Source organism: Acanthaster planci, unplaced genomic scaffold, assembly GCF_054643075.1.
Source record: "Acanthaster planci isolate LZ-2023a unplaced genomic scaffold, COTS_SCS Contig23, whole genome shotgun sequence".
Taxonomy (NCBI): Eukaryota; Metazoa; Echinodermata; class Asteroidea; order Valvatida; family Acanthasteridae; genus Acanthaster; species Acanthaster planci.
The window spans coordinates 134,879-147,688 of NW_028257647.1; the positions used below are offsets into that span (position 1 = coordinate 134,879).

A 12,810-nucleotide genomic window follows, 5' to 3' on the forward strand; every position below is an offset into this window, starting at 1 on the left:
CCGACGGCTGTTACACCGCCGACAGCCATGCAATAAGCGTTTGAAAACAAAGTGTTGGGTAATATCCGAAAATTATACAGGCGTAATGTGGAAGCAATAACAGATACATACAAAGCTATGGTAGTGAGAGAATAATTATTGACAGACCAAAATGCAATAAACTGTACCACTTGTTGAAGTGAAAGGTGAGAACCAACACTTTTCTCCAACTGGAGAAAAGGGCAAGTCTGGCAATGGGGGGGGGGCTAGAAAAAGGACCAGCAATACGGCCCAACTGAATCTCCCTGATATTATTGTGTAATAAAGCCTTGTGTTCATGGACGGACTTGAAATTGCCAGCCGAACTAGAGTGTACTCTCAGACCAAAATAGCCTAAACGAAAGACAAACGTGAAACCATAGATCAGGGGTTGGTAGTTGATGCGTTGGCTGCCCCTCCAGCACTGCCAGGGCATAGGGAGCTACCGCGGCAATTATTGGCTGATTGGCCAGGGGACATGCACATGGAACATTTGCGGACAAATTGACATGCAAACCGGAAACATAGACTGCGGTTGAAGCCGAAACAGATTCCACGAGCAGTGCCTCACTGTTCCTGCTGAGAGGATGTATGACACAGTCGCGGAATGGCTGTTGGGAGGACTTAAGGGGGTAGGTACAAAAAAGGTTTTGTGAGGGACCACCCACTAGCGTTAACCACAATTCAGCATCGATGCTGGCCCAAGAACGAGCAGGCATTCGCGTTTGGTGAAGACGGAACTGGATATCATAATCGCGCCAGCCGGAACCCGTGCGACGGAAGGCTGCAGATCAGACAGTATCGGCACATTTCAGTAATTGTTGGGTGCAGTCCAGATGGCAAATCAAGTAAATGAATGCAAAAACCAAGAAAGCAGACATGGCAGAAGTCCATTGCTCAGTGGACGTTATGCGAACATGCTGAGCTGGGGGGCGAATTTGCAAGGTAGGTGATTCAGGCAAACTGATCAGAAATACACAGTCGTGAGAATGAGTATTACCAAACCCAGTACGAATTGGCTGTAGCAAAGAACCAAATTCGACAAACTCCCCTTCCAAATTTTTTCTAGGATGTTTTTAGGTACCCCCAGCCCCAGCTCGTCACAAACACTGGTAAGTGCGGTGTAGTTTTGTACATTAGCCATTGCAGACGCGGCACTCACAGCTTGAAGTGAAATAGGGATGGAAGTCAAAGGCAATGCAGATGAACTAATACTAGGAGTAGGATCACCACTTGAAATTAAATGAGGAATGGATTGGTGATCCACAACAGGTAAGGAAAAAAGGTTGCAGTGAACATCTGACTCACCAAGCCCCGAAGTCACAGGCAGTGCAGCGGCAGCACTTTGCGATCCTCCGGGTGGGAGATTGAGATCCATCTACAGCACCAGTAGGGATTGCAGATGATGGTGTGGCTGCTGCCGGTATATTTTTCTCTATCCCAACCGAACCAGGGGTTGCCTCAGAAGCATCTCCCCGGCTTTGCGTAGGCTTACCGGTAGCAGAGCAAGGCCTTCCGTGCGGTCTCCTCCTCTCAGAAGGCCAAACGGTTGCTGCCACTCTCTTCCCAGACTTTGGCATCTTGCAGTGACATGAGATGGTGTTTAACAAAAAGACTGAAACCAAAATTGGCAGAGAAACGTGCAACTTGATCATGTGTTAACATTTGATCATGCCTGCTGAGAAGTGACAATGCCTGCTGTGTAAAACACACACTAAAACTTGGATGAGACAGTTTACTCCATCCTTATTAGTCATGAGTCTGTGTGTGACGCAACACGCAGAATGCGCCAGGCGCATTGAAAAGGAATATACCATAAAATAGATGGGGATGTTTGGGAAAATAAAAGTGAAGTTTTAGAAAAAATTGTTGGAAATCCATCATATGTTGACTTCTTTTGACTCTCTGAATAAAAAGGTATTTATGAATGGGAATAATTATGTGCTTGGCTGGTCTTAAACATAGTTTAAAATTTATTCCCTGAACAATGCTCAAAAAACATCCTTTTAAACCATCTTCCACTTGGCATCTAAAATCAACCTCTTCTATGACACCAGATAGAGAAGAATATTGGGAAGCCACCAAATTTGAACTCACCCACTGACCCACATTGGGCTAAGACACTAACTAAAAACATGTTCAGGAAAAAACTAACCTCCATTAAAAAACAAAAAAGGGGATATCGTAGTTAACCATGTGATAAACAAAACCAATTACACTGTACTAAAACACGTCAATCAAAAAAACCACTCATTACTACATCAAAGATTTTCTGGAACGCAATTCTCGACCACAACTGTTTCCATTTCAAAAAAGTATTTCCTTCAATGGCTCAACAGCATGCCCTGAAATGTGACATCACCCAGCATGACTTCTGAAACAAAATACTTCCAAAAAAAGCAGAAAAATTCTCACATAGTGGTGCTACAGAGACACTATACTGGTCATCTGTAACCAAATTCTTGACCGATTCATAATTTTGTCGCAAACATCAACAAGATCAAACCAACTTTGAAATTCACAAACGAAGCTCTCTGAGACATCTACCTACTATTTCAGAAATATTTGTGAAACCTCCATTCTTTACTTTCAGGAAAGTACTTTCATGAATTCACACAAGTTGAATAGCAAAATTTTGCTGGAAGTCTTTCATCAGATTCGCTTCGTTTTCACCTTTGCCTGAAGTATGAGCCTGCCTTAACTGAGGCCAAATGGCTGGACTTAAAACCCTAACCCCCTAGAGTGTATGTAATATCATGTTGAAATTGGAGGATTTAGGACTGTTTAAAACACTCAGTAAAATAAAATCTCCTTTACTGGTATAACAACCCATCAAAAGCATCACATTTATGTGAATTAGCATTAATTCCTTCAAAATCATCCATATGCAACTGATTAAGTGTTATCCCTACTTGGCACAAAAGCATATTGTTCTTGCTGACAGAAGAATTTGAAAACTAATCTTCTGCTTGCATCACCCAATCACATCTAACAAATATCACAATTTGAAAGCTAATCTTCTGCTCACATCCCCCAATCACATCCAACAAACATCACTAGCTTTTGGTCATATATACTTCTTATGCCTACCCATTTCGTGTAACATAAACCTGGTCATATGATTAGTAAGTTGTTGCGCAACCACCTTCTCAAGAACCTTGGAGACAAATGGTACATTGGCAACTGGATGATAATTCTTAAGCAGCTTGGCTTGATCAGCCTGTACATGAGGTTCCGAGATTTTGGTATGGGAGTAACGTAGACATCTTAAAATCATTTGGAAAAACTGCAAGGTTAATAGAAGAATTAACAAGAGATGTGATTATTGGGCAAATTTCAGGCAGACAGCATTTTAAAAGTGCAGTTGGTATCAGGTCAGCACCACAAGTTTTTGGAGGACACTTGCGTATGATTTGCTGGATCTGTGCAGAAGTGGTGGAGCCTAAATTAAGCTTACATCCTTCAGGAAGAATTGGATCTTGAATATCAAAATCTCCTTAACCCACACTACTTATATGTCGTAAGTTGCTGATCTTATCTTGAAAGAAATTTGCAAATCAATTTGCCAATTTGACTTCGGACTTATGAGTAGGAAATGTAGGAACTGACTTGCGGCAAAACAAATTATCAATCACACAAAAAATCTGATGACAATCACCCTTGCTCTCCTGGATTAAGCTTTGATGATAATGCACTTTTGCACCCTTGATCATCTTCACAACATGATTACATTGCATTTTATATATCTCCCGTTCAACAGTTAGTCGAGTACATCGCCAGCGACGCTCCAGGTTTTTACGCTTAATTTTCTCCTTCCTAATGGTCTCAGTAAACCATGGTGTTTTCGACCGTATAGTAACAACCTTTGATTGAACAGAAGCATGCTTGTCAAGAATCAACCTTAATTCCAAATTGTAATAAGCTGCGAATACATTGGGGTCGGGTAATGAAGTTTCGTCCAAAAACTTTGAAAATGCTGAGCAAAGAATGTCTCAACGAAAATGTTCACAGTCTATGTTTTTAAGCCTCCTAAATGCCACAGATCTCTGTGGTCTCACAGGCTTACTGATTTCTAAAGGAAAGAACACATTATCAGTGAATGATCAGAAATAGCAGGATCAAAACATCTACAGATTTGATAATGTCCATAGATGGACTAGTAATAACAAGATCCAAAACATGACCTTTAATATGGGTGGGGGATACTACTTGTTGAATCAAATTGCAAGACTCCAGAAAATTAATAAAACAAATCGTATCATGCGCTTGAGGCTGATCCATGTGAATATGAAAGACTTGAGAAAAATCAAATAAGAAGGTAGTGATTGCTACATTTGGAGCCCAATAACAACCATCAACAAGAAACGTTTATCACGACAGTCGACATCCACCACAATGTGTTCAGTAACAGCAAGCACATCAATGTCTTGATCACCCAGCAATTCAAGAATGCCAGTTGTTTTGTTACATACAGATCTCGCATTCAAACTACAAACCTGCAAATTTCTTCTGGATGGAGTGCAACTCGAAGCTCACGCCAGTTTAATGGAAATTAAATTACCTGTTTGGGGTTGTCAGCAATATGACAAATGCCATGAATTGAATCACCTAGGCGTTACACTAACCAGATTTACAATAGTTCATTTGTTTTCATATCTGTTTATTTAAGTAAATTGATCTGGGTTTCAAAGACATACTTTATAAAGTCTATTTCTCTTTCTTATAGATTTTAGTAGGCCTTTAGTAATCCAGAGATTTTCAGGTAGTTTATTATTATGTCTACACTTTGTATAAGGCATGCATTAATCAGTGAGATGTACTTATTTGGAAGAGAATTGTGAATACTGCAAATTTACTCCATCACCAGTAGCAAACAAATCCCATTCAACTTAACTAATTCATCTTTCAGTACAGCAACATGTCCGGCTGAAGTGCAGTATTTCTTTTCAATGTGTACATGTAGGTTTCTGCTTAGTTTAAGCAAAGTCAAAGCCAAAGAGAATAATTGGAAGGTGATCACTGAAGTCCAATAGAACGATGAAAGTGGAGGATGGTTCAGTGTAGTTTTTGAAGATATCATCAATCAATGTTGCTGATTTCTGAGTTATTCTAGTTGGTTTATCAATTGCAGGGCAGAAAAAATGAGTATGTAAAAAGTTTTGTCATCATCAGTTAAAGCTTGAGTTTCACTATAAAGAAGATCAATGTTAAAGTCCCCCATCGACCAGCATTTCATCTATTGAGCTGAACATTTTTTCCAGCACCAAAGCAGCTGTGATTCTCTGCATATGTTCTTCCTCTGGCTTCAAACTGGGTTAAAGGGGATGGGCCATGTAGGGTTAACTTGATGTTATATGATATTTTTCAACCGTCTTATAAACAGTAAGTTGGATTAAACCCTCTTTTGTGTCATTAAATCAGCAAAACTTGGTGTTTTCTGTGTGCTGTTTTCAGTCTCTGCCTGGGCTCTTCACACAAATTTATCGAAATCCGCCAATGTGGGCAGCAGACAAATCTTGGCAAAAAGGTTTTGATGATGCATACCATAGATAGGTTTGCCACTTACTATAACACCAAGTTACCGGGATTTAACTCAGATTAACCTGGATTTTGGAATCCAGGGTGTGAAAGTGTGGATCCGTTCTCAGTTAACTCGTCACGTGAACTCAACTGGTTAGCTCCTCCCATTCATCCTAATTCAAGAGTACTTTTCCATATGAAGTATACAAAAGCTTCTGGAACTTTCACTGGCCACTCTTATTCCCAGATGGACAAACTCTGCTATGAACAATTCATTAGCCAGATAACCAGGAGTGCTATACTTGCAATCAGATTGCAGTTTGGATGATGTATGAAGTGCAGATAAATGGTCTTAGCCGGACCAAATTCCTCAAAAGCTGATTGAGAGAATTATGGAAGGGTGGTATCGACCAGGGCGTTTGCAAAATTGCCAGGATAACAAACTTGCAGTCAGATAGAAGCTGCAATATGTCAGGGCATTTGTGTATGATTTGTGAGCAAATATTGTCCAAAGAGGACTAAGTCCTGTGCTCATTATTTAAATTATGGACTTAAATACATTTCTAACAGTTGTTACCTTTAATTTTCAGGTAATATTTCAGAGAGGGCTATGGGTACATAAGGACATGAGATGAAACAGGATGACGACTTAACATCTGGGCTACCAGACGTAGATGCAGAGCTGAGTCTACTCTTAAGCAGTATGGAGAAGCTTTTCATAGTTTGTGTACATGGCAAATCAAACTACAAGTAGAGCCCAACTACTTATCCCTGTACATAAGTCATACTTGTAATACTAATTAAGATGTACAATTATTACTGTACAGACTTACATGTGTATCAGTTTATCATCTTCTGCTACTATGTGTTTAGTCGCATTTACAGGTTTCCTCCAATTTGATGAGCTTTGACATATTAAAACAAGCCATTTGACTTTGATCATATTTATGTTTCGATTTTCATTCCATCCAGTAAAATGGATATTTACAGAAGTGGTAGCCATGACGTAATCGCCACACTTTCTCTTTCCATCTCTCTGGTAGGGATGCTAGAGAAATATCTGAAATTAGCTCAGTTGCCCAACAAAGATTCCTATATAGGCTATTCAGAAACTTAACAGCTATAAAACGAGGTTACGAGTTACCGTGCAAAGGATTAATCAACCAATGTATCCTTCCAGAGTTTGTGGGGTCATGATGGAGGTACTCAAGCCAATAGTTGGTGATGTCTCCAAATACTGTGTTCACAGTTTAAGATCAGGAGGTGCTATAGAGGCTGCCACAGCAGGTGTTGAAGGCAGGCTGTTTAATAGGCACGGGACATGGAGGTCTCAGTCAGCCAAAGGTGGCTTTGTGAAAGAAGACTTCTCTAAGTCTAAAGCCATGTTCCTATTGGACTTTATTTGGTCAACTTACCACAACTTTCCTGTAGAATTACAAAATTAAATCCAAAGGAAACACACGGTAAATTAATGTCCCCATCAACTTACCGCAATCGTGATATAAATATAGCAGGCCGAAAAGGGGCGCGAAAGATTTCTGCGCAGATATAGTAAGTTAGAAGGGGCACAAAAAAGTCCACTGGGAATAGTTCCCATACAATGTAGATTGACCATGACCACGCTGAGCCTACGAACCAGACTACTGCCTACACAGAGATTGTAACGGTGCCCCGTACTAAAGTTGTTATTCTTGATGTTTTAAAGTTTTACTTTCCCACCAAGTCTTCCCCAGGGTACTTTATGCTGCACAGCATAACACATGCCCGAGACAGGTTTTTGTTCATTGTTTGGTCATGGTAGGTCGTTTTACATGTTTCTTTTGTATACCTAGCGTTACGTTGCACCAGAAACACTCCCAGGATCACTTTGTTTGGGGCAGTTGGATTTTGAAACCCTGAGAATGGGAGGTGTATGAGAAAATGGGTGCAGAAACAGGTTGGGGAGTGTTGCGTTGGGTTATGCTACCACCATAGCCAACAGGTGTGTAGAATCTGCCACCGCAGATTACAAGTAAAAGGGTAGACATAAGAGATACCCAACTAGATTGTACCACAAGTTATTTTTCTCCTGTGACGACATCTCTGATCAGTCTTCACGGAAGTTATGCCTGAAGCTACATATAGAGCCAAATGCCTTGATGGAATTACCTTAAGTTCAATTCTTTAAAGTTTGTTCATTGTCCTAGTCATTGTTGATGTAATACGCATTTATTGGAATATTGTATTTTAAACACTATTTGATGTTTATTCTATGCCAAATCTATTCGCAAGATGTGTTCCGATACATTATATTTGTAGATAACCTGTTTGGAGGGTACAGACCTACATGTACAATAGCAGCGAGCCAATATGAGCTGAGTTGCTGAGTTAACGTGATCAAAGTAGTAACGAAGAAACTGTCCGTTGTTTGAATTATTTTGAATTGATTGGAGTGAGTTTTCTGCGAGATATTGATTTGCTTCCGATAGTTTTTATTTACTTTGCAAGTGTCTTGAAGTCTTTAAGTTGATTTGGTTTACATTTCTGTTTAATTAAGTTTGAGCTTAATTACACTCTTTGTCTTATGTATGATCCGTTGATTTCATCAAGTTAAGTTGCTAACCTTTCATTTTATTTATTTGTAAATACATGTACTGTAAAAAGTCTTTTTTTTATTACGTTGCAATAGCCCTCTCGTGTTTCATTTCAAATATGTAACTCTAAACTCTCTTTTTGCGGGACCTGGGTGACATTTATTTAATAATAAATTTGGCTAGAATGAGGAAACAGAGAATGCTTCCAATCACACTGAATGAGACATGGTTGTATGTACTGTTATGAGCTCACATGAATTACATTTCTTTAATTCATCAATCTAATTTTATCTCTCTTTGCATGAGGTGGCCTGAGGTAACGTGCATGGCAGAGGGCCGAGTTGCAGTGCAAGACTGGTCAGAGAGTTCCCAATGCATTGTGGGAGAGCATCGCACCCAATTCAAACCCCCAATGGTATATGTGTTATCTTCCTGTTGGTTACAGTTGGTATCATGATGGAGGGTCAGATCCGAGATTACGTTTATTTGGCGAAAGTTGTGGGTTTTCTGGCTCAGAGTTATTAAGTTTGTCCATACTGAGCGTGTGAAATTGCAACAAAGTGCCACAGAAAAACGTGTGGAGATCTTGGAACGTGTGGAGAACTTGGAAACACTTAGAACAACAAAGTTTGGAAACACAACTAACATTAGAAAATGTGAAGAAAGAATTGGCCACATCTCCTGACGGCTCGAAAGACGGCGATGCACAATCTCAATTCAAAGTCAAAATACAACATCGCACTCCTAAATTACCAGTATTTAACGAGACGCATGACGATTTGGATGCATACCTCTGACACTTTGAACGGTACACAACCATGCAAGAATGGAACCCCGACTCGTGGGCCAAAAATCTAAGTGCTCTCCTGAAAGGCAAAGCACTCAATGTGTATTCTCGGCTAAGTTCAGATGAGTCAGCCAAATACAAAATGCTCAAGGAGGTGTTACTCAAGCAATTCCACCTGAATGAGCATGCCTTTAGAGAGAAATTTCGGTTGGCAAAACCTGAGAAAGACGAAAGTGCGCCACAGTTTGCAGTCCGTCCTGATAACCTACTGATGCGTTGGGTTGCTATGGCCAAAATACATGTGTACCTAAGACATACAGGTATGACGGTCTGAAAGATTTACTCTTGTGGGAACAGTTCACGAATTGATGCAGTGATCATTTACATGTAGCTCTTTTCCTATAAGAGCATAAACCGGCTGATGTTACGGAAATGGCCCAATTTGCAGAGCAGTATACAGATGCTCACGGCAGCTTTGCTCCCTTTATTGGGAACAGCAAACCGAACGGCTAATATTCAAATACATGTAGGTGGTTCCTAGATCAGAAGCAGACGCATCGTGCGTCGTTTGCCAAATCATTGAAACCTATCACCAACGCCAACACACCACGAGATGTATCATCCCGTACACGTTTTGTATGTTGCAAACCGGGTCACATAGCGCATAATTGCTGCAGTAAGTTTAAAGAAATTGAGAAAGTTGCTGTAACGTGACAGCTTCAGCAATTACTGGCCTTTTTGAGGCTGAATGTGACATGGGGCAAAACACACAGAAAGCCACAAAATTTAGAGAAAGTGGTCCACCTAGTGCAATGGAAACTGGAGCTTATATATCCAAATTGCCTGATTTCACCCCGCTCAGTGAATGTTGTACGCATGACGGTTACGCCACATTGATATGCGGATACGGACTCCCAGTAATGAGCGTGGCGTGTAAAAACTCAGATTGTTCTACGCAGCCAGTCACAGATGGATTGGATTAATGACATAAAATGTAAAGTTCTATGCGACAGCGGCTGTAGCTCAGTAGTCATAAGCCCTGACCTTGTTCCCGATGAAAAACTCACTGGTGCCGAAAAGTTGTGTATTCTTGTCGATGGAACTGTTTGCGTATCCCCAGTCGCAAGAATTAAATTAGACTCGCCCTATTTCATTGGCTGGACTGACTTGCTTTGCATGAGACAACCCGTGTACTACATCATATTAGGTAACATAACAGGTGTCAGATCACCGAATAATCCTGACCTGCTCTAGCAATGCGGTGTCTCATCAAACACTCAATTTGGAGAGGAGCATTGATACTATGTCATGTGCAGTAATGACGCGAGCACAACGAGCTGCGCAGGATAAACCATTAAGGAAACTTAAGGTACCTGAAAGTATTCCAGTCATCTCGAAATCTGAAATTATGAGCGAACTAGCTAATGATCCGTCATTGGCCCATATACGAGAACTTGCAGAGAAGGGCAATCAGAAATGCAACAAATACGGATCAACTTCCACTTTCTACTGGCTTGATGGTGTGTTGTATGGGAAGTTCGAATCCCCCACTCTCCAATATGGAGATGCGTGTCCTCAACTTGTAGTTCCTATTACATGTAAATACTGAGTTAATGTAATTAAAGTAGCTCATGAAACCATCCTGGGTGAACACCAAGGAGCACGGAAAATGTGTGATAAGGTTATGAGCGAATTCTTTTGGCCAGGGTGTCAGGCAGATAGTACCCGATATTGTCGTTCCTATTACATATGTCAATGGACGATTTCAAAGGCAAAGTGACCAAGGTACATGTACCACTGGGAGATATGCCCCTTATAGATATGCCATTTAAACGTGTGGCTGTGGACATTACAGGCCCCCTTCACCCCAAATCTGACAGAGGCCATCATTTCATATTGACCCTGAATGATTACGCGGCATCCAGAAGCAGTTGCTCTACCTACCAGTAGCATTGAAACTACCAGGAAGTACATGTACATGTAGATGCCATGACCGATGTATTCACACGAGTCAGCTTCCTAACTAAAATTCTTTCCGATCAGGGATGACAGTTTACATCAGATTTCATGAAAGAAACGAGTAGGCTCTTGTTGATTAAACAGATGACCACTACTCCATTACATCCTTCGTGCAACAGTTTGGTTGAATGCATGAACAGTGTACTTAACCTAATGTTGAAACGGCTTCGCTCAGAAAAGCTGCGCAATTGGGATTGCTATCTTGGATCTCTCCTGTTTGCATATCATGAAACCTCTCACTCAAGCTTGAAATTTGCACCCTTCGAAGTACTTTACAGTCGCACATCCATAGTCCGGTAGCTACATGTATCTTACGCGAACTTTGGACGGGTAAGGTTGAAAGTCCCAAAGTTAAAACTACACACCAACATGTTCTCAATCTCCGCGAGCGTCTAGAAAAGACGTGTGAAATCGCACAGCAGAATTTGCAAATGTTAAAGTAAAATGTAAAAGTCGAGCCCAAAGTTTCAATGGCGGTGACCTCGTAATACTACTCCTACACACTGACCACAACAAACTATTACTATGGTTATAGGTCCTTTCCCTGTACTAGCCAAAGTCGGAAACGTTGATTACCATATAGATCTTTGCGACGGTACAGTCAAGACCTTCCGTGCCGACATGCCGAAGAGGTATGTGAGAAGGTTAGTCGAGCATGAAACAAAATGAAAAACAAATGAATGAAAACGTACTTGAACGCCTATGTGTGGGCGTCACTGCAACCGTACAGAAGCCACGAGAGTAGGAACAATGAAGATATGATTATAGTGTCATCATTGGAAGCTAAAAAAACAGCAGATGGTATCAAAATAACTGCTAAGACAGCAGGCCAAAAAAAGAAGACAAAAAAAAAAGTTCAGTGTTTGTCCTTTCCTCTTCAGCCAATAGAAAGTGCCATACACACAACTCAAGGTACATGTACATACGAGTACTTGTACATTGATACTCCAATGTACCCTTTCGCTGCATTTCTCCTTGAAGCACGGTTACAATTTTGAGTTTTGAACAATTCAAGAAAAAACACTGACATTAGACATTGTTATTCTAACATGAAACTAAACCTGAAACTAACCAATATGAAATGAAATTTGACATCCACAGTCATACATGTACATGCAAACTGGTACTTATTTAGAGTCAGGATTTGAAAAGTGGTAAATATAAAGTTGAAAAATAGTTGGATATTTTCAAAATTAAAAATAGCTTCATTTGGCTTCTCTTTAATCAGATATAAGTACATGTACATGATGTGAATTGGAATGCAGTGAGTATGCAACAAATAAATATCACTGTGCACATGTATGCATGCATGTATTACAGTGACATAATACTTTCCTGAGACATGACGAAAATGGCCTGATAGAAACTCACCCCTTTACTGCCTTAATAAATTTCCTGCTCCATCAGTCAATCGTTCATCAGTACACCCCGTCAACCTGAATGGTGTCCTTTTGTGACCACCAGATAGTGACAAAGTGGAATGGCTGGGCATGGTCTATCTGCTGGCTCCCTCCCAAGACAGCACAATGGTGTCAGCAGACTAGCACAGATGCGTTCTCAACACAGTCCTCAAAAACAACAACAGAAAAACAACTTTAAACAACTGATTGTGGATGATTTACACACACATGTACATGTACCCTGTATTCAACCAAAAGGCTAATGTACTGTTATCCCCTTAGTTCTCGAGCAGCCCAATGTTTCAGTCAGGAAGTTTATTAAAGGAAAAACCAGTTATTTCCAACTACAAAACTTCACCAAAGTCATCAAATAAAGAACACACCCATTTATGATGAATATACGTGTATACCAAAGAAGGTGTGAGTGACCCGGTATGAATTAGAACATGTTTGTTTTCTTCGAGAATAAAGGGCTGAATGTACAGCTGTGGAA

The 12,810-nt window shown here is 40.5% G+C and overlaps 1 pseudogene; it reads right to left on the bottom strand.

The window, feature by feature from the left end:
* Window positions 1-402: 402 nt before the first annotated feature.
* On the bottom strand, window positions 403-1,162 carry LOC147795462 (uncharacterized; annotated as a pseudogene).
* Between the last annotated feature and the right edge of the window lie 11,648 nt (window positions 1,163-12,810).